Raw genomic sequence first — 21,301 nt, forward strand, 5'->3', positions numbered from 1 at the left:
ATTTTCTTAAATTTGTACACACGTATTTGTCTCACTACACAGAGAGAGTGATGCCTTTGTATGACCTGATTTCTACCATGTTTTCTTCTAAAGAGTGGTTGAGCACGCATACTGATATGTTGTGTGCTCTACAAGCAGACATGCTTGACAATACATATTTACAAACTAGGGACAACAAAACAAACCTAGTTAACAGAGCCATACCTAGTCACTATGGTTACTCCTTCGTGACCTACAATGAAGGGCAGACAGTCCCTATTGCCTACAAGTCTCACTTTTATTTCATGGCAGAAGCACGGTTTGATTCCATTGAAAAAATCCTGAAGGCCGAACAAACAGCTATCCTAAAGTTTGTGCCCTATGCTCAAGATGTGTGGGCCTCTTCTTTAAGTGCACTGGATGTAAAGTTTTAGTATGATCTCCCTCATCATATGCAAGCTTTTTTCTAATATGAACAGTATACTGTTCTGCCTTCAGACACTTTACTTGTTGAGTCTTACCAGAGTATATTTTACACAGATGGCTCTGCCCAGCCTGCGGTAGGAATTAAATGTAAGTACTCCGCAGCCTGCGCAGCAGTGCAAGGTGTTGTGAAGGATGGTGAGTTCATCCCACACCAAACTCTTAGGTGACAATACTGCACAACATGAGAATTACATGCCCTGCTATTTGAATTACAGTAGACTGACTCATCAATCCCAGCACTCATTGCTTCCGACTCAGCCTTCTGTTTGCAAGGTTACAGTGTCGATTTGCAACATTGGCAACTGAATGGATTCAAGGATTCAAAGGGAGAGCCTAAAATAATAAACAGCTTTAGGGAAAGTAAGTTGCCTTACAAGACAAGCTTCCACTGGTCTATGTCAGGTACACTTTGGGCCATCAGCGTAGTCATATTTACGCTAAAGGGTACTGTACAGCTGACTAAGCGGCAAAAGCTGCAATTCAGACTGTCTGAGTATCAGTCCTAACAAGATCTTAAATGAAGATCAGTACAGATATTTTAACAACCATAATGTACAGGAATGTACAGGAATTTATATAGCGCAAATCACCAACCGGTCTCTAAGCGCTTGCTTAGGGAACCCGTCCTGGTATTCCCCTGTGAGATAACCCGGGCAGGGTATCTGCAAGGTGAAAGCCAGGCATCCCGCCACGAGGGGCCGTTGTGGAGATTAGGCAAGCTATTGCCCAGAGTTGCAGAGTGTGAACCCGTGAATCGAGTAGGCACCGGAGCAAGAATTGTCGAGTCCATGGACATTTGAGGACTCAAGACCCCGCCGAGCCGGGAATTGAACCCTGGTCCCGGGCTGACCTCTGCTTCCAGGTCTGCCTCCTCTAACCAGTGAGCCACACTTCTCCACTGCAAACCAAGTCCAAATGCAACCAAGCAAGCTTGAAAATCCGCCTACAGCTTTTCCTCCCAGATACTACTACACCCTTAATTCAGATAACATTCCACTAGTTACTATACTAGGAGTGGGAGACAGAATAATAACTAATAAACTGTCCAGATTAGAGTTAATCAAAGAAGCGCCAGAGGGATTGGCCTCTACGCAAGCAGCAATAAATAAGGCCGTAACAATGCTAAAACAATGCTATTTGTGGCCTAGTTATACAAACAGGCTAGGGATATCATAGACAGGGTGATATCTGTCAGCAGTTTAAACCCTTCACTTTCAATAGACCTTAGCCAGCTCTCCTCAGGATCTGAAATATCCCCTTCTGGGTGATTTATTTGGACCATATTGGTCCCCTAAATTCAGCTAAACAATATGTAGCTATTGATTCATATTTTCAATTCCTATAAGTTTGGCGACAGAGAAATGCAAACACTTCAGCAGTTGTAAAAGATTTGCAGTGCCTAATGTCAATGGTTTGTTCATTTCATTCAGAAAACGGTCCTGCGTTTGCCTCCAAGGCTTATAGGGATTCAACGTCTGCTCTGGGAGTTTGTCTGCAATTTAGCAACCTGTTTAAAGCTGAATCAAATGGTGTTGTAGAGCGCTCCAATGGCATGATTAAACAAGCTTTGACTGTTAGAGTGTTAAGTTCAGGTCTGAGTTGGAGCCATAATCTGTATGAAGTTCAAAGAGCATTGAATGACTTCCCTATAAGTGTATTGAGAGAATACACGCCATATAAGGATCTCTGCGGAGTTCTAATGTATGTGCCTGGCATAGATAATTCTGGGCAGGTGGCGGATAAAGATACATTTGACTGGGGGAAACATTTGAATAATTTTTCAGAGTATCCAAGCAGTCAGAGACAAGCTGTCTAACACCTACCACTCTGATGCCACCACACATGAAGAGAAAGTTATTTCTGCTGCTGATAGGTGGGTTCCCAAAGTTGGAGACCTAGAACGTGAGAAAATCCACGACAAGCAAGCTGTTGAACCATCCTACAGCTCATCACTGTTCTTGGTGGAAAAGGTAACAAACTGTAATCCTGCCTCCACTGTGTGGACCAAAACGAAATAGATAAGTGTGTATCAACCATATATAATACCAAAAGAAGGGATATTTCTCAACAATACTATCCAGCAAACTACTTGTCCAAATTCGGAACAATGAAGGATTTTAAGAAACCATCTATTCCAACAGTCAATCTAACTATGTTCAATATTTGTCAATTCTCAATAAATATATCTGAATCAGATATAAATTATATGATACAGAATAGAACGTATAACGCAACACAATTTTCTGCTGAATGTTTGGCCTTATAATTCTAAAACATGCATGCAACATTTTCTTTCCAACACTCCTGGAATCAAACGTAACCATCCTGATCCACGTTACAATACACAAACACTTGTAGTGGTTACCACATACAGGGGGTCATAAGGATCGCGGACGGACTTGAGTCCGCCCGCGACCCAGGAGTATGAGGGAAAGTCCGCAGGGGCTGCCCTTTGAGCAGATTAGGATGTGACCGCCAGGGTGGCGGTCACATCCTCAATCTTTAACATTGCGGCGGGTGCAGCTTCAAGCTGCACCCCCCGCAATGTTAAAAATGCATGCACAGCATTTGCGTGCACAAAGCAGCAGGCTGGCGGTGGCTTCCGCCGGCCCGGAGGATGCGGGAAATCCGCAATCATAATTAGCCCCACAGTGTAGGCAAGTAGTGCCAACGATGGCTGGAACACTCTAGTCTCCCAGCCGTGAAGCAACACTTCCCACCTTTAATGAAAATATGGATTTTATCTGACTTTCTCCTGCACCATGTCTTCAAAGAAGCAAAAGATTTCTTGCCACAGGAATATATATACCATCTGCAAGTAAATAAATACATTTTCAGAAAAAGAAGCTGCAGATAGATCAAGAAAACATGCAGTTTTTTAAAGTTATTGACAATGGAATGTACACTCTTTCTAAAAGAGTGTACTCATTGAATTACATCCTATCCTCAGCCTTAGACCTCATGAATGGAGATCTAAAATTGTTACAACACAGGCAGGCTCAGTTAAAAGTGATTATGCAACTATATTGGGCATTACAAACAATTAGATCAAGTCTTGTGCAACTTCTTTATAAATATCTTTATTTGAACCCTATAATATGACACTCATGAAATAAACAATAGCCAAGGAATAGTACACATATACTCTATTAAATATACAATCAGTTGAAGGTGCACCATTTACAGTCAGTGGCACCCACCTCTTACCTGGTTAATACAAATAAGTATTTCTTTACCCATAACAATTTTTCATTTTCATGACTGTCAAAAACATAAATCAATTGGTTGGTATGAAACTATGCACTATTCGCACCTGTTCCATGCGTTTTGGCAACTTGAACAAACTATTTTCTGTTCTCTTACAAAAAGAAGTCCCTTTGACTTAAGAGGTTGAAGTATCTAACCTTCAAACAGCCTAGACTGCTTTAGAAACTCATGAACACAAAAAGATGATGGACGGAATGTTGAACATTGTCAAACATTCACCCCCAGTCACAGATCTGGTTTAAATCCATTGTGTTTTTTGCTTACGATGGCACCCCAGTCTTGACCCAGCCTTATGCAAATCAGTCTTGACCCTGCTCCTCATGGGATCATTCCAGCCAGAACTACCAGGCCAGGTCCTTCCTGGACCGTAAACAAGCATCTTGAGACAATTTAGGGGTTTCACCCCTCATCAGCCAGGTTAGCTTGAATCCAGTAGCACAGTGAGGACGGGACCCATGTCTGGACATACCCTTCCCACTTAGAGCGACTATTGCAACACAAAAAGATGATGGATGGAATGCTGAACATTGTCAAGCATTCACCCCCCAGTCACAGATCTGGATTAAATCCATCATTTTATTGCTCTCCATGCCACCCCAGTTTGGTCCCAGCCCTATGCAAATCAGTCTTGACCCTGCTTCCCATGGGAATAGTCCAGGTCTGCCCTGGACCGGAAACAAGCATCCTGGGACCAGTTTTGGGGTGCTTGGACTGATACCATAATTTTTTTATTCTCTGTTCTCCAGACTTTTTGGAGAATTTCCGATCATAATACTGCTAATTGGCTGTGGTATCATCATCTTTCTCCTGTTCTAGACAACATGGAGTACCCATATCTATCTGAACAAAGTTGCAGTGAGACTCTAGCATGTTACATGGGACATGCTTGGCTGTCTGATCTCATCAAACAGTAGATTCTCACTTTTCGCAAAGTGAATGCTACACAAGTAAGAACTGAATCTAGAAGCACCCCTTCTTGTTAATTCATTTTTTTGATTTATTTTGTGCCTTCACACATGGCTTGTCTGCATGAGGTCATGATGGTGAGGCAGTTTGTGCATGCTCTGGTATTTTCTTCTGTGATGTCTGCACATTTTAATTACTCGCAGGGAAACACTTATTATTACAAACATTCTTGATAAAAAGAAATATATGTTTGTTTTTTCTCTTTGTGCGTCTCACCATGTGGTGCGTTTTTTAAAAAACAATAGTTTAGGAGTTAAAAACGTTGTTTACCTCCTTTGTTTTTGTAGTTTTGGTGACCCAGGTCCCTCTTTGTCCTGAGGAGGCCTTAAATATAAAGCTGAAATGTGTCGACTAACCGCAGGCGGAGAGCTCCTCTCCGCCCGTGGAGTATGCAGAGATTTGCTTACTCTGCGTTCCGCGGAGTAGGCAACTCTCCGCACACTCCGGTGCGGAGTGGAGTTGACTAGCTCCCACTCCCCTAGTAAGAACTTAAATAAAAATACATTACAGGGAAAATAATAAAGACTTATCTTGACTGCGGCGTGTCCGGGCTGCCGTTAAGTTCTCACTAGGGGGTGGAGGTGGGCGGTGGAGCGGAGCGGAGTTGGTTCCCAACTAAGTGGACCTCTGCGTAGTCCCCCTCCACCAGCTCTGCCCAGGTTTAGTGTTGACCCCTACTTTCCAGGATCAACACGAATCGTTCAGGAAACATTCATATATTTCAATGAGTTTTGTGACCATTGGGACATTAATTGCGCCAATTTTTGGAGCCATATACTAAATGGTCATAAATCAATTAGACTTTGACACCTGATGGCAGAATGCTCCTATTGTAATTATTAAAATAAGGTTAGTTAATCCGCCAGTGCAGCAACTTGTGTTCACCTAGTTTTTATGCCAATGGATTGTCTTTTCTGTATTGTGTTATTGTTGAGTACATATATTATGGTGTTTTTTAAGTTGTTCTTTGTGAATAGATTTTGATTATTAACAAACTACACAATACAAAAAGATAATAAAGAAATAGCTGTGTTGTGACTTGGCAAAGCCCTCTATGAGCGAAGAGCACCCACTTTGCTCACATCTCACCATTTTCCCCCACTTGCTCACATTGTCTGTCCATGTCCCCCATGTACCCAAGCTGCTCACTTTGTTTGCCATGGTGCACCATGTGCCTCACGTTGTCTACTCTAATGAACCAAGCCCCTCACACTATCTGCTCAGAAGCATAACTCGCAATGTTTCTCCTGGTGGCGCCAATCTCTTCACAATATCTGACCGCGCACTCTCACTTGCTCACATGGTTTGTGCACGTGTCAAAATCGTCCATCACCATTAATCTGCGCACCCAAGCTCTTCACAGTGTCCGCCAATGTGCACCATGCTCCTCACGCCGTCTGTGCATGTGACCTACTTTAATCTCTGTATCTTGTCCGTCCATATGCACCTAGCTTTCTCCACTATTTGCACATGTGTTCCAGGTGTCACACAGTGTCTCTGTGTCCTGAAGTGCTCAAAGCGTGCTTATATATTCCAGTCTCATCACAATGCCTGCCCCTGGGGCATACGTTTCCTACAGGGTCTCTCCATGGGTTCTAAGCTGTCCATACTGACTCTCCATATGTCACAACAAGCTACTTACCATGCTTGTCTAGATGCCTCAACCTTCTCACACAGTTTGCGAATATCAGCCTAGTCCCTCACACTGTCTGCCATGGTTCACTAATAGAATATCGACCCACAAAATATCCTCACACACAAACATCGAGTTATAAATATCGATTTCAAAAATATTGACATCCTATATTTATGATGGTAAGTACAAAAATATCAGGGGGAAAATACTGATGTGAATATATAGTTGTATAAAATATCGATTTTAATATATGTATAAAAAATGTATTTTACTTATATAAAATATAATATATATATATTTACTTTAAAACAATTAATAAAGTATTAATTGTAGTTTATTTTATAATTGTATACATGAAAATTTACAAAGATATATATATATATATGATGTCTGGTTGTTGCAGAATAAAATAACTCACGGAAAATCTTTGGGTCTGCTGTTTTCTTAAGGCTGCAGGATACTTCCCTGTGCCTTGCCGAGAACCCGTGTGGATATATATATATATATATATATATATATATATATATATATATATATATATATATATATATATATATTTTTTTTTTTTATCCAACCATTCTCCCATCAGGAAAACACGTAAACGACACACCAGGAGTTGCTGTGCTTGAAGGTTTAATTTGGCAGCAAAAACAAACTATATATATATTTTTATAGTATATATATATATATATATATATATATATATGTGAGGATATTTTGTGGGTCGATATTCTATTCTATATATATATATATATATAAACAGTAGGGAAAGTGTTGGATAGCAGAGTGGTAAAAATTACTATTCCCACTCCAGTGAGTGCAACAGTAGGGAAAGTGTTGGATAGAGGAGGGGTAAAAATTACAACTCCCACTCCACTGAGTGCAACAGTAGGGAAAGTGTTGGATAGCGGAGGAATATAAATTTATATTCCCACTCCAGTGAGTGCAACAGTAGAGAAAGTGTTGGATAGCGGAGGTGTAAAAATTACTATTCCCATTCCAGTGAGTGCAACAGTAGGGAAAGTGGGGGATAGCGGAGGGGTAAAAATTACTATTCCCACTACAGTGAATGCAATAGTAGGGAAAGTGTTGGATTACAGAGGGGTAACAATTACTATTCCCACTCCATTTAGTGCAACAGGAGGGAAAGTGTTGGATAGCGGAGAAATAAAAATGACTATTCCCACTCCAGTGAGTGCAACAGTAGGGAAAGTGTTGGATAGCGGAGGGGTAAAAATTACTATTTCTACTCCAGTGAGTGCAGTAGTAGGGAAAGTGTTGGATAGCGGACGGGTAAAAATTAATATTCCCACTCCAGTCAGTTCAAAATTTAAAAAAACAAAATATCACCAACACAAAATATTAAAAACAAAAAATTAGAAATATTAAAAATATCTAAAAAATAGACACATATTATAACGTTAAATAGATATGACAAATAACTAGAAATATTATATTGAATACATTTAAACATCATTTACAAACAAATAACTATTATGAATTATAAATTATTGATAAACAAAAACATTAATTGTTACATAAATGTAATCTTTTTTATTTCCTACCCTATAACACCGCACAATTTACAACACATCTTAATTTTTAAAAAATGTACCTCCATAATTAACATAATTAAATATCAATTAAAGTAATATTATTAATTAAAAAACAAATGAAAACAGACAAAAATTAATTTACTCCCCAAACATTACTCTTATAAAACCAAAACTCACTCACAAAAGTGAATAATCAATTACCCCAATTAATTATCAACGGATGAATTAATATTAATGATCAACTAATTATTAATGAATTAAACATAAATTACTTTCCACCTCTACCCCTATAAACTCCACAGCTCACACCTAAAAATCATTACATAATTTCCATAATTAATTTTAAAATAATAAATTAATATCAAATAACAAATACTTAATAATTAATTAAAAATACATTATTTCCCACCCGTTACCACTATAAACCCCACAACTCACATCTAAAATTAATTACACAATTGCCATATTTAAATTGTTATTAATTAAGTAGCATTAATTAACAAATAATTATGAATGAATTCAAAGTAAATTACTTCCCACCCTTAAACGCTATAAACCCCACAACCTGCTCCTAAAACAATGACACAATTACCATAATTAATTACCAATGAATTCATTAATTATAATTAACAACCAAATAATAATTACTTAAAATAATAAATTACTTTCTACAATTAGCACTGCAAAATCTAAATTATATTAAATATGAATACATTAAAAAAATCATTAATTTATGATAATTAAATTACTTACCACCCTTTACCCCAATAAACACCACAACCAGCTCCTAAAAAATTACAAAATGACCATAATTAATTACCTATTAATGAATTGATATTAATTAACAACCAATTCATAATTAATTCATAATACATTAGTTCCAACAATTAACACTATAAAATCTAAACTAAATAAATATTACTAAATAAAAAATAATCATTAAATTATTATAATTACAGCGCTTTACATTCGAACAAGTTGCACAAAGTTACATCAGTTACCATAGCATAAAAATAAAATAAATATATACGAATTATCTGGAGCATGAGGGAGGTTGGGGATGAGGGTTTGAGACAGGGGTGTATGAAAAAACAAATAAGGTCATGCAGGGTTGGAAAGGGGAGTCAGCCACAGGATCACGGAGAGGGGAGGGAAAGGAAACACAGCGGAGAGATGGGTGGACGCATACTCAACCAGAAGAAATTACTGTCTCACAGTAGCAAAACGATTATTATGAGAACTGATCCCTAGGTATAGAAGGCCAGTTTCTCAGAAACCAGATAGGTACCCACTTTAACAGTGAGGTCCTGAAGATTATTTGCACAGCATTACAGATTGAGTAAACACTACATCGCAGTTATTGACCTGAGACTTTAGGTTTAGTTGAACAAATGAATTGGACTATCAAGGCTCGACTAGCTAAAGTTAATGCTTCAAGGTCACTGAAATGGCCAGTTCCCCTACATTTGATGCTGATGAGCATTCAAAGTACCCCTGATAGGAAGACTGGTTATCGCCCCACAAGATTCTGATGGGCAGTGCAATGAAGCTGCCTGTTGTACATGCAAATGCACTCTTGAACATCACAGATGATATGAACTTGATTACTGCAAAGGATTGGCTGATGTGGTCCATTCTATTTCTTACCAGGTTGCAGCTGTCACTAAAGAGCTGCTTCAAAGAACAGTGTCATGACCTCAATCCTGGTGATTGGGTTGTGATCAAAAAGCACGTACGGAAGACTAGTTTGGAACAAAGGTGGAAAGGCCCTTTCCAGGTTATTTTAGTAACCAACACTGCAGTTATGTGTTGCGGAGTTCCACATTTGGTGCATGCATTGCACACCAATAATCCTTCATCCTGAACGAAGAGCATTTGTGACTGCACAACTCCCAGCTGGGAGACCGTAAAGAGCAGTAGTACCGAGAACACAACAGCAGCAAGGAAAAGAAAGGGGTGAAGATTGACACATTGCAACAAAAATCCAAGTACCTGTTGTTTCACAAAATGTCACTGAAGTCTCTAAGGAAAGGGAAGCAGAGACTGACTCTCAACTTGGAAACATTACTGAGACTACATCGGTACAGTCGGAGGATCTGGATGTAGGAGCAAGCTCTGAAACGAGAAGCATCACCCATAGAGTTGAATGGCCACAGATGGAAGGATGAGGAAGAGCATATCAGTTGATAGGGTTCCATCAGCAGTTCCTTTGTATTTAGTGAAACAGTCTTGTAGTTTCAGTATTGCATGGAAGGTGTGTCTCACGCAGGAACCGCCCATTTCAGTTTCCGTACGTTGTTCCGGGGCCCTAGTCTGACGGATTTAGCCTTGCGTTCCTGATTTGTTGAGGCCATCTGTGATTTTACCCGGCACGCATGAGTTCCGGTCTTTCTGCAGGAGGTGACACCTTCTTCTGGCAGAGTAACGCATTTACTGTGCCATGGAGAGCCACGCAAGATGGCTCTGCGTGGTGTAGTAAATCTCACTTAAGGGCTTGTGTTGCCCTTGCGTCACCTTGTGAGACGCAGGGGCAACGCAGTGTAATGCAGCAGTTCTTAACCGTCTCACTTCTGTGGACTCCACTGAATCACAAATGGGTGTTGCTTACCCCGCATAAGCAATTTCTATGTGGTTTGAACTTCAAAACAATGCAAAAAAATACAGTAACTAGGATATCAAACAAAAACACAAATTATTAAATATGTAATTTCACAAATAAAAAAGCCAAAAACGAAATTTTAATGGGAAGGTTAGAGGTTTTCAAAATGTTGTTTTATTTTTAAAAGACAAAGTGATATGGTAGACTCTACCATATCATTTTGTCTTTTTTGCTCCAATGCCTGCTCTCTTTTTGTCAAAATATCGGAGTTCTGCTTCAACTCAGGGCATCAGTCATCTATACTAGATTCCGTTTGCTTTACTTGTACTACTCACACAGACCAGGATAGAAATACCAGCTTAATTTTAAGCTTCCAGTTTAAAATTCCTTCACCTTTAAAAAGTACTTTAAAATTGTGGTTTTCGAATTTGCCTTTTTTATGTATATCTACTTTATTAATCTGCTGGTAATATAACATTTTCTAAACAGTTGTGTAAATGCTCACATGTAGTAACCATATAATGGAAAACATTAGTACAAGAAAAAGATGGTAACATAGTTCAGTGAGTTAAGCACTGCTCCTGAGATGTGTGTTGTCTCTGAGGGTTGCATTTATGAACGCTGGTAGGGCAAACTCGGCCTTTTATCTTTCACAGGTTGATTAATTGAGTAACTCTGACTTAAGTAATTTGTGACACATGTTACTGTGCTTCGATACTAAAATAAAACGTGCTTTATATTTATTCTAAAGTCCCAAGACAGAACACTTTTCCAAAAGGTATGTTTGATGGATAAATAGGCATATTCGTCTAGCCAGTTGTGTGTCAATGTGGTCTTTATTTATGTTATGTTATATGCTGTTTTATACCGCGCTCAATTACTACCGGAGTATTCTGGCGCGAATAGACTGCTGGGGAACCCGTCCGTCCTGGCTTTCCCTGCGAGATAGTCCCTACTGGGTATCTCCAAGGTGAAACCAGGCATCCCCGGCGTATGTGGGGGGCCGTTGTGGAGATGAGGCAAGCTAATGCCCAGAGTTGCCGAGTGTGATCCCTGGTTAGAGTAGGCACCGAGGTGAGAATTATCGAGTCCGCTGACCCTGTTCCACGACCCTGCCGCGTCGGGAATTGAACCCTGGTCCCGGCCCGTCCTCTGCTCCCGGGTCTGCCGCTTCTAACCAGTGAGCCACACCACTCCACGTGGTGCCCTACTAGTGCTACAGAGGTGGGCAGTACGAGATACTTACACCAGTGCCCCGGCTGTGTGGACTACTTCCAGCACTGTCCTGTTGGTGTAAAAGAGCCTCATACCTGCAATCTCTCTCCAGTGTTGCCCTGTCAGTGATTAATTATCAGGTTAGCTTCCTTAAGCAACACCCTCTCAGCCCTACAAAACAGGGCAGTGTGAGTTGACTACACCAGTTGCTTGTCAGTGCTATAGGGCTCAGGCAGAGAGAACTCCCTCAAACAGAGTCGTTTGTGCACAGAACAGGGAGCTCCCTAAGGTGACCCCTAGCTCCTAGGGTGACCCCTAGCACAACGAAAGACGGGGCCTGATGAAGGAAAAAGTAAGAATAGCAATACATTTGAATCAAAAGGTGTGGACAGTAATAGGTGAGAAACAAGTTTATTTTAAAAAAAACTGAATGTGGAAAATAAATACAAATAAATAATAAGCTAAAATATAGAAAAATAAAGTTAATTGTAAAAGAAAGACACACAAAACATTGAAAGAGGTGGCGTCGGGTCCGCAGTTGTACTATAGACATGCGTGGATTACATGAACATTAATAATATTCAGATATTGCTCCAGATCCTTAAAAAGAGCCAAACTTACCTGTTTAGTTCAAAAGTGTCTCACAATGCGGACAAGCGTTTGTTTAGATAGAAAATTCTTCCCGTCAGACATTTTGGGCCTGATTTTGATCTTGGCGGACGGCTTACTCCATCACAATGGTGACGGATATCCCATCCGCCGAAATATAAATCCCATTGGATATAATGGGGTCTATTAATCAGGCCCTACGTTTTTTAAACTTTCATAAGCATTACAAATGAATAATGCATACTAACTTTAATTTAAGAACTGTGCATTATCGAAATTATTGCCTCTAACGTTTTCACGTAAAAATTATTCAATTTAAATGTATGCATTCTTCATTCATGCTTAGTCATTCAAAGTATAGCGTTTTTCACCTGCACATTCACATTGTACACCTACACCCAGACTGACATACTGTGAACGGGGACCATCGTTTTTATTGTTTCGCACTTTTAGGTACAGTTGCTCTTTAACTAACAAAGCGCTACAACCAGAAAAAGGAATTTTACAATTATAAAAAATTCAACATCAGCTTCTGAGTTAAAACTGGTGACGCTATAGTTAAGCACTCAGAAATTCTATAGTGGCCCCTTTCTGCCAAATGTAGTACCTCATCAACGGGTCGACTTCGTTTTCAAGTCACAAAAGTGGCAGTCGTCCTTCAGAAACTGTTTCTCGTCGTGAAACTGCTGCCAGGGTTTCGACCAGGGCATTCTACTGAGATGGTGACACTGGCGGTCCAGAATGTACTAAGATGCAATGCAGACAAGGACATTCACCAAGCACTGGTACTTCTTGACCTGTCGGCCGCATTCGACACGGTCGACCATACCATCTTGGTCGACCGTGTCGAACAGGCAGGCCTGAGAGGCTCAGCACTTAGATGGCTGAAGTCATTTATCTCGGAACGCACCCAGGCAGAGAGATTAGGAACCTTTACAGCCCCCAAAATCAAAAACGAATGCGGAGTCCCTCAGGGCTCGTCCCTGTCCCCACTTTTATTTAATTTGTACTTACGACCCCTGCTATTTTCATTAAAAAAGTTTAGAGCCTTAATTTTCAATTATGCAGATGATCTGCAACTGATCTTCTGTTTGGACTCCCCTGGCGCGGCCACCGAATTTCGGGAGGCCATGGTCCACATTCAGAGATGGATGGGCCTAAATCATCTGAAACTCAACCCAGGCAAAACTGAATTGATTTTGCCTGGGAAGAGTGAACTGTATTGGGGGCCACACTTTTGGCCTCCAGAAATGGGAAACCCCCCAGCTAAGTCCCAAACAGTTAAAAGCCTAGGAATCACTTTCAACGAAGATCTTTCGCTCAAAAGTCAGGTAGGGACCGTGGTATCTGCAAGTTTCTTCCAACGTCGTAAGATTAAGAAGATCGCCCACCTTTTAACCCACCCTGCTCTGATTCAGGTCATCATCGCTCTTGTGCTGTCCCGTCTGGACTACTCCAACAGCTTGTATTTGGGTCTTCCAGCGGGGCAACTCAAGAGACTTCAACTTGTCCAGAACCAAGCGGCCAGGTTGATTTGTAAGATTCCTAAGTGGCAGTCCATCAGACCGGGACTGGCCAGTCTCCACTGGCTGCCAGTAGCGCAGAGAGCAGCATTTAAAGCGGGATGCATTATCTTAAGGGCTCTACAAGGCAAGGGCCCTGGATTCATTAGCAGCCTGCTTGTCAGTTACACTCCCTCTCGTGCTCTCCGCTCAGGTCAAAAGAACTTGTTAGTGGTGCCTCGGATCAGGAAACAACGCCAGGGAGGCGGATCTTTCCACTTCTTGGCCTCCTCCCTGTGGAACTCTCTGCCACTGACGCTAAGGCTTCATGAAGATCTGTTAGCCTTTAGACAGGCTTTTAAAACTTGGCTCTTTAAGCAAGGTTATCCTTAGTTAACTCCGTTTTTCTTTTCTGTTACATGTTATGTTTTGCCAGTCTTCCACAGCGCCATGAAGCCTACGGGCGTACGTGCGCTTAATAAATTTAATTTAACATAACATAACATAACATTATGTCCGTATTTGTCTTTACTTTCAGCCATGTTGCACAGCGGCCACGCTGCTGTGCAACGTCTCTTAAACACATTGACAAAGACAATAGATCTGGTATAGGTGAGACCTATTGACTTTGCCACTGCTTGTCCTTCTTTTACTGATTTCAAAATGCCAGGTATCAAAATAAAGGAATAAAAAAACACTCAGCAAAAAGCAACAACTTAGTCGTATAGTATTAACTAACTTTTTGTTTCATAGAGCTTGTTGCTGTTATGTTATGTCGATTTGTATGGCGCAACTTATCACCCATCAGGATATCATGTCGCTGAATATGTATGTGCTCTCAAACAGATAATAGAATAGAGAAAAAAGTATATCTCCAGCTGCACCAAATTTTCATCTAGACGCATCATTGTGGGCTATTAATGAGGATCACTGCACTAAATATTTGCCAACACACACCACTGAGGGCTATGAATGTGAATCACAAGAACTGCAATACAAAAAAAACAATGGGAGGGTGGGGGGGACTGGGCAACAAGCACCGGGGAACAAGCAACGGGGTGAAGGGACAACAGCAGCAAGGTACAGTGCTAAAGGGCACCTAAGGCAATCAAACAGTACTTGGTCCATGATAAAGCAATGGGTCAAGCCCACAAAGACAAAGTGAAACTGGACATGAGGACCAATTAGAAGCAACAAATTAAGAATGACAGTAGAGCCAACTAATGGTAAGTAATGGGCGGGCTCTAAGCCCTTCTTTTTTTTGTTACCAAAAGATGTTGAAAGGGACAGTGCATGTGTCTCATGTGAGACCTAAAAAAACAGAACTAACCTTAGTACTAAGGTCCATGTTTTTTCGATTTAAGAAAAATGTCTTTCCGTTTTTTTTTTATATATCGTACAAACTCAACACAAAGCTATGGAGGGCTTTACATAAACACCAGTTATATTTCACAATGCCATATTCATTTTTTAGAGGCACGAAAAGATGAACTGATTTGCCTAGAATCACTGGTAGTTGATCCAACGCCAGTTCCAAAGTCTGTAGATTTGGCCGTAATGTAACATCCTCTAACATACTTCTTATGAGCGTGGTAAGCCTTATGTGTGTCGTTAGTTAGTACCACATGTCCTTGTTTTGTATACATTGCTGCCATGCTGTGACCACAATCTTTGGAATATAGCTATAAATATGGCGGACTATGTCATCTGTGTTGCTCAACCAAAAGCAACACCACTACCCCTCTTAGAAGACCTTTGGAGAGTGCGCTCATCCCTTCCTAGAACCTACTTAATGGTGACCTCTGCACAAACCCACTGAGCTGGTGCCTAGGCCCTTTCTCCCACTTATCATCAACTAGTCCTCAGACAAGTCCAGGGGCCTTCTGACCCTGCTGCCTTGCATGGAGGCCCCTCCTCTCTGTTTGCTGCACTACCTCACACTCTCGCTTCTACCTGTGCTCTGTCTCTTGTGCATTGCTTTTTGTGTGCCTGTCTGTGGCCATTAGCGACTCGTATAGGGCTTGCTGCTGGGCGGTGACGTGGGACGGGGAAGGGGCAGGGTGGGGGGTAGTAAACACTAGAATACGGATGAATGCAGGTAAGTAGACATTTAAATCAATAAAACAAATTTCGTTGCATCGCATCCACCATCGCAATGGCCATCCCCACTGGCTACAAGATTGTTCTGCATGACAGGTCCCACAAACCAGGAGGATGTCTCACAATCATCAACAAGGACACCATTTCCTGCACTAGCTCTTCGGATGAACCAGTTGTGCTCATGGAAAACATATACCTCCAACTGCAGCTCAGCCACTGCACAACCATCTCAGGCACCCTTGCTTACTGACCACCAGGACCCCGTACCACCTTCAGCAACCTCCTCAGAAACTTCATCACCACCATCGCCATCAGATCCAATTACTTCCTCCTATATGGCAATCTCAACAATCATCCTGAGCCCCTACGGAGGGCAAGGCCACCAAACTCTGAAAAAGCCTCAACAACATCAGACTCAAGAAGCTTGTACAAGGCTCAACTCACATCCCCAGACACACACTCGACCCAATCTTAACCACCAGCATGATAACCTTCAGCCACATCACCCTGCTCACATGGACAGACCACTCCATTGTACACTTCTACATCAGTGCACCCCGCTCAACAAACCTAAACCAACCTTCAACCTCAGCTGCAACTGGAACAGCGTATAGAAGCAGACTGGACCCAAGCCATCAGATCCAACCAACCAACCCTCACAGGTGACCTACAGAACAATCTACCTTCAACAATCGGATCTCAGAAAACGCCACCAGCTTGGCCCCCATGAAAAAGATCAGACACACAAAAACTTGTGCTCAAGGATGATGGTACACGGAGGACCTAAGAGACTGTAAGCACTAATGCAAGCATCTGGAAAGAAAATTAAACACAAGCCGAGATAACACCTCCAGAGACACCTACAAATCTGCACTCACAAGGTGCCACACCCCAGATCAAGGAAGCCAGGAATTCAACCCTCGTGATCAAACCTGAATCCTGCACCAACTCCAGCAAATAGCTCTTCAACATCATCAAAGAATTCACCAGCCCGACAGTTGCCGCCAACACTATCATTCCCTCACGCACATCATCCCCTCACAGATCCTCTGTGACAACGTTTCAGACTTTTTCCACAACAAAATTCTTAAAATCTACTCCAACTTAGCGCCCAATCTCACCATAGTGGACATCATCATGCAATATCCCAACACCATCAGGAGCACCCAACTCAAAACAAACTGGAGCCCCCTCACCACAGAAGACACCACCAGAATTAAGCGGACCATCCACTCATGGTCCCCCTTAGATCAAAGCCCTCACCACATATACAACCTGGGAAGCACATTGATCAGCGCCAACCTCACCACCATTATGAACTCCATCCTCAGAGGAACCTTCCCGGACAGCTGGAAACTCGCAGAGGTCACTGCTCTGCTGAAGACACCCTTGGCAAACCTGAAAGACATCAGCATCTACAGGCCCATCTTGCTTCTACCCTTCCCGGCCAAAGTCTTGGAGAAAGAGATCAACAAGCAGCTCTCTGCCCATCTTGAGCAGCACCACCTCCTGTACTCCACCTCGTCTGAGTTGCACAGCCAGCACAGCACAAAATCTGTCCTCCTAGAGAGGAGAAACTGCTGCACTTATCTTGCATGACCTCTTGGCGGCTTTCATCTCCCATGGAACCCTCATCGCCAGACTTCAGGAATCAAGAATCCAAGGGCTTGCCCTAAGTTGGATTGCCTCCGCCCTGTCCAACAGGAAAAAATAGGTCAGACTCTCCACTTTCACCTCCAAACATACGAAGCACATCTGCATAGCCCCCGAGGGCCTCTCCCTTAGACCAACCCTGTTCAACATTTACATGGCACCTCTTTACTGCTTCATTAGAATCCACAACATCAACATCATCTCCTACACCGATGACACTCAGCTTATCCTCTTCCTAACTGACATGAACTACACCACCAGGAACAACTTCATGTTCACTGTGGCCAACTGCCTCAAACTCAACACGGAGATCCTGCTGTTCAGAAATAAGAACTCCCCCTGGGACTCCTCTTGATGTCCACTCGACCTGGGTGCGATGTCCATCCCACAGACCAGTATTTCATCAGAATGAGGGAAGAGGAATGGTTGTCCTATCTGTTCCCCATAACTAGGTAGGTTTCATCAAAATGGATAGGACACTTGTAACCACTTATTCCAAGAGATATATTGAAATATATTGAAAAACCCTCATAAACGTTGTGTTTCACGAGAAGCGGTATATCTTATTCTCCGCCCCACACAAACGTTATGGCAACAGTCATTGGGTTTTTACAATCAGTATCTTGCCAGCCTCACCCGAGGCAATCTCTGGTTTTATCGTGGCAGTATCCAGAGAGAGTTTGAGTGACCCCACTGAAGCTGAAAAAGTGAGTAAAATAGTTTCCAGGCGATGCTGTATTTTATTCAAATCGCTGGACCACTAATTAAAAGTGAAAGGGTATGCTCTGGGGATAATTATGAATCCTTAGCATAGATCATTAATACAGAAAAAACGTCAAAATGTTTCTGCTCTCTTGGCCCGTGGGTCTAAGAGCATTCGTCAGGACAAATAACAACACTAAACACACACAGTTAGAAGTATACTGTCACTCTTTTGTGACATGAGTGGGTCAATACAACGTAATAGTCTTACCCATGTAGGTTCTGAATAGTCACCTAAAGGAAAGGGGGTGACAAGTGGCATTTTAACAGTTTTCTGTTAAAAAACGTGGTTAATAAAAACATGCATTGTGTTTATCCAAAAGTTATGCGCTCTTATTAGAGACATTATATACAAGTTTTAAGGAGACAAACAACATAAATGACATCATGGCGAGTTTAAATCAAGGAGTTATATATCAGCGGTACGCAGTGCACAGAGAGCTACATCGTTTGTGACTAGTATAACTATTAAATCATACCTCTATTTAAGGTGTACACAGAATGAACCTGGGTAGAGAAAACGGGAGTAATATAAAAATACTACACACACAGAATATTTGGTGCTCAATTACCTCATGTGAGGTCTTACCTTTAGGTAATTGTTACCAGGTCCCGTCAGGAGGTACGGACTTATAGTCCCAGGCTATAAAGACATCAAGATGGGGGTTTTTTGTGTAAAGTTGATGTCTGCCGGTGGCATTTGGGCACCGAGCGGTAAGAGAAACACTCACCCGCGTTGGAAGCGTGTTCCGCGTCTTGTGCTGGCTCTGCCTCCTGGACGCTAGGAGCACGCTTCCGATGGCGTTTTCTTCATTGCCGGCCATTGCGCTAGAAAGAGGACTGCATTGCAAAGATAGAGTGACCCGGTTAAACTAAAAAATAAACAGTTTAACTTCCTTCGGATGCACTAATTTTTATTTTAGCGTTACTAGGAAAAGGTGTTTATAATTACCATAACGCTAATTGAGAAACACAAAATGTGAAAAAAATCTTGTGTTGGACTTGCACCTGTATGTAATAGCTTGTGTATTCAGTAGAGGACTCAGTTTATTAAGTTGGAAAAAATTAGGATGAATAGAGTCAACGTGCAAAATGGTGCAATGAGGTTTCATCATTCAAACCATACTGATTAGTTTTCAGACGGTCAACCCAACGTTGTTCCTTTTCATACAGTACCTTTTCAACATTGGGTGTCCCTTCTGGTATTTTTTCAATGACAGTCCATCTCAACTCCTCAATGCTGTGATTTTGCTCAACGAAATGGGAACAGAGTTTAGTTGTGTTCTTTTTAAGGCGAATATTACTTTTATGTTCCCCTATTCGTAATTTTACCTTCCTGCAAGTCATCCCGATGTATTTCTTTTCACATGGACAAGTGACCATATAGATCACATGGGATGAATTGCAGTTACTATGTTGTCTCTGTGTCCAATTCAATGTAGGGGAAAGTTGTAATGTTTTTGAGCTGGTGGTTGATTTACAAGCCAAACATGAACCACATGGGTAATGTCCTGTTACAGGAGCCATGTGGGCATTTCTAATTGGTTTTGCTAGGATGGCTTGTCTGGGGCGAGTATGGGCCAACATATCACGTAAGTTCTTGGTTCGTTTATTTGCGAAGCGTGGTTTTGGCCAATTGAATTGTCCTGTATTTACAATGTGCCAGTTCTTCTGAATGAGTTTATTCACTTGGTATGATGCTGGGCCAAACGTGGTCACACAGGTCACAAGGTCCGCATTTTCTCTTTTTTCGAATGTTGTGAGAAGGTTTTCTCTCGGTTGATTAACCCTTTCGCTGCTGATGACGAGCTCAGCTCGTCATCACCCACGGGTGTCGTGTGCTGATGACGAGCTGAGCTCGTCATGAATAATGGGATTCAAGGATCTGCAGCGCAGGGCAAAAATCCCCGCAGCAGCCATGTGGTTAAGGGCTCTTTTTTGGCACTTTTTTATGGTTGATGTTTTGTACTCCCTTTGTTGTAATCTGATACTGAGGTCTTTTGACTGGACAAGATAGTCAGTTTTTTGGCTACAATTTCTTTTGAGACGTAAAAACTGACTGTATGGTAAATTGTCTCTTAATGGTTGAGGGTGGTAACTTTTATAAGACAATAGGCTGTTCTTGGCCGTCGGTTTTCTGAATGTTTTTGTCTCAATTTTATTTTCCTTTGAGTATATAGTCAGATCTAAAAAGTCAATGCTTTCTTTATCAGCTATATATGTAAATCGAAGCCAGGGAAGCAAGAGCAAATAAGGGTCGCCATCCACGGAATAATCATGACAGAATACTTACGTGCTAAAATAGCGCCTCGAGGTCTTTGGATTACCAATGCACCAAGAATTTTCCTCCATGATTTGGCTTTTAGACGTGACTGGTCCGCAATCTCTTGGAAATGCACCCTTGACTATTTGGTGTTAATAGTGAAAACTGCAAAGAGATTATCAGAAGCCCTACTAACAGAGATTCAAGCCTGTGAGGCCGAACTGAAAAAAGGCATACAACCAGCAGTCTACAAGAAAAGACTAGAGGACTTAAACTAAGAAATTTCAGAGAGTGAAGATTTTTTGATGCAAAATAAACTACAAAAATTAAGCAAAGACATAAAAAAGTTCAGTCATGAAAAAATGCATCCCTATACAAAAACAGATTACAAATCAATGGATTCAAAAACAGATAATGATTCCGATGGTTGGGACTCTTCTGCAAGCTCAGACACAGGGTCTGAAGACTCGAACTACAAACGAGGCAAAGGACACTTCCGTTCTCGACCACAGAGAAGAGGCAATAGATGGCCAAGACAACACTTCATGGGCCCACCGATGCCATTCTTCCAACCCTTTATGCAACCGTATACCGGATGGATGAACCCGTATAACCAAGGGTCTCAACAAATGCAGAACTTCATGGGCATACCACCACAGGGGATCAGTAATCAAAATCAGGATCCTTTTTTATTGAGGGTCCAGAACC

The sequence above is a fragment of the Lissotriton vulgaris genome, chromosome 2_2 (genome assembly GCF_964263255.1).
Source record: "Lissotriton vulgaris chromosome 2_2, aLisVul1.2, whole genome shotgun sequence".
Lineage (NCBI taxonomy): Eukaryota > Metazoa > Chordata > Amphibia > Caudata > Salamandridae > Lissotriton > Lissotriton vulgaris.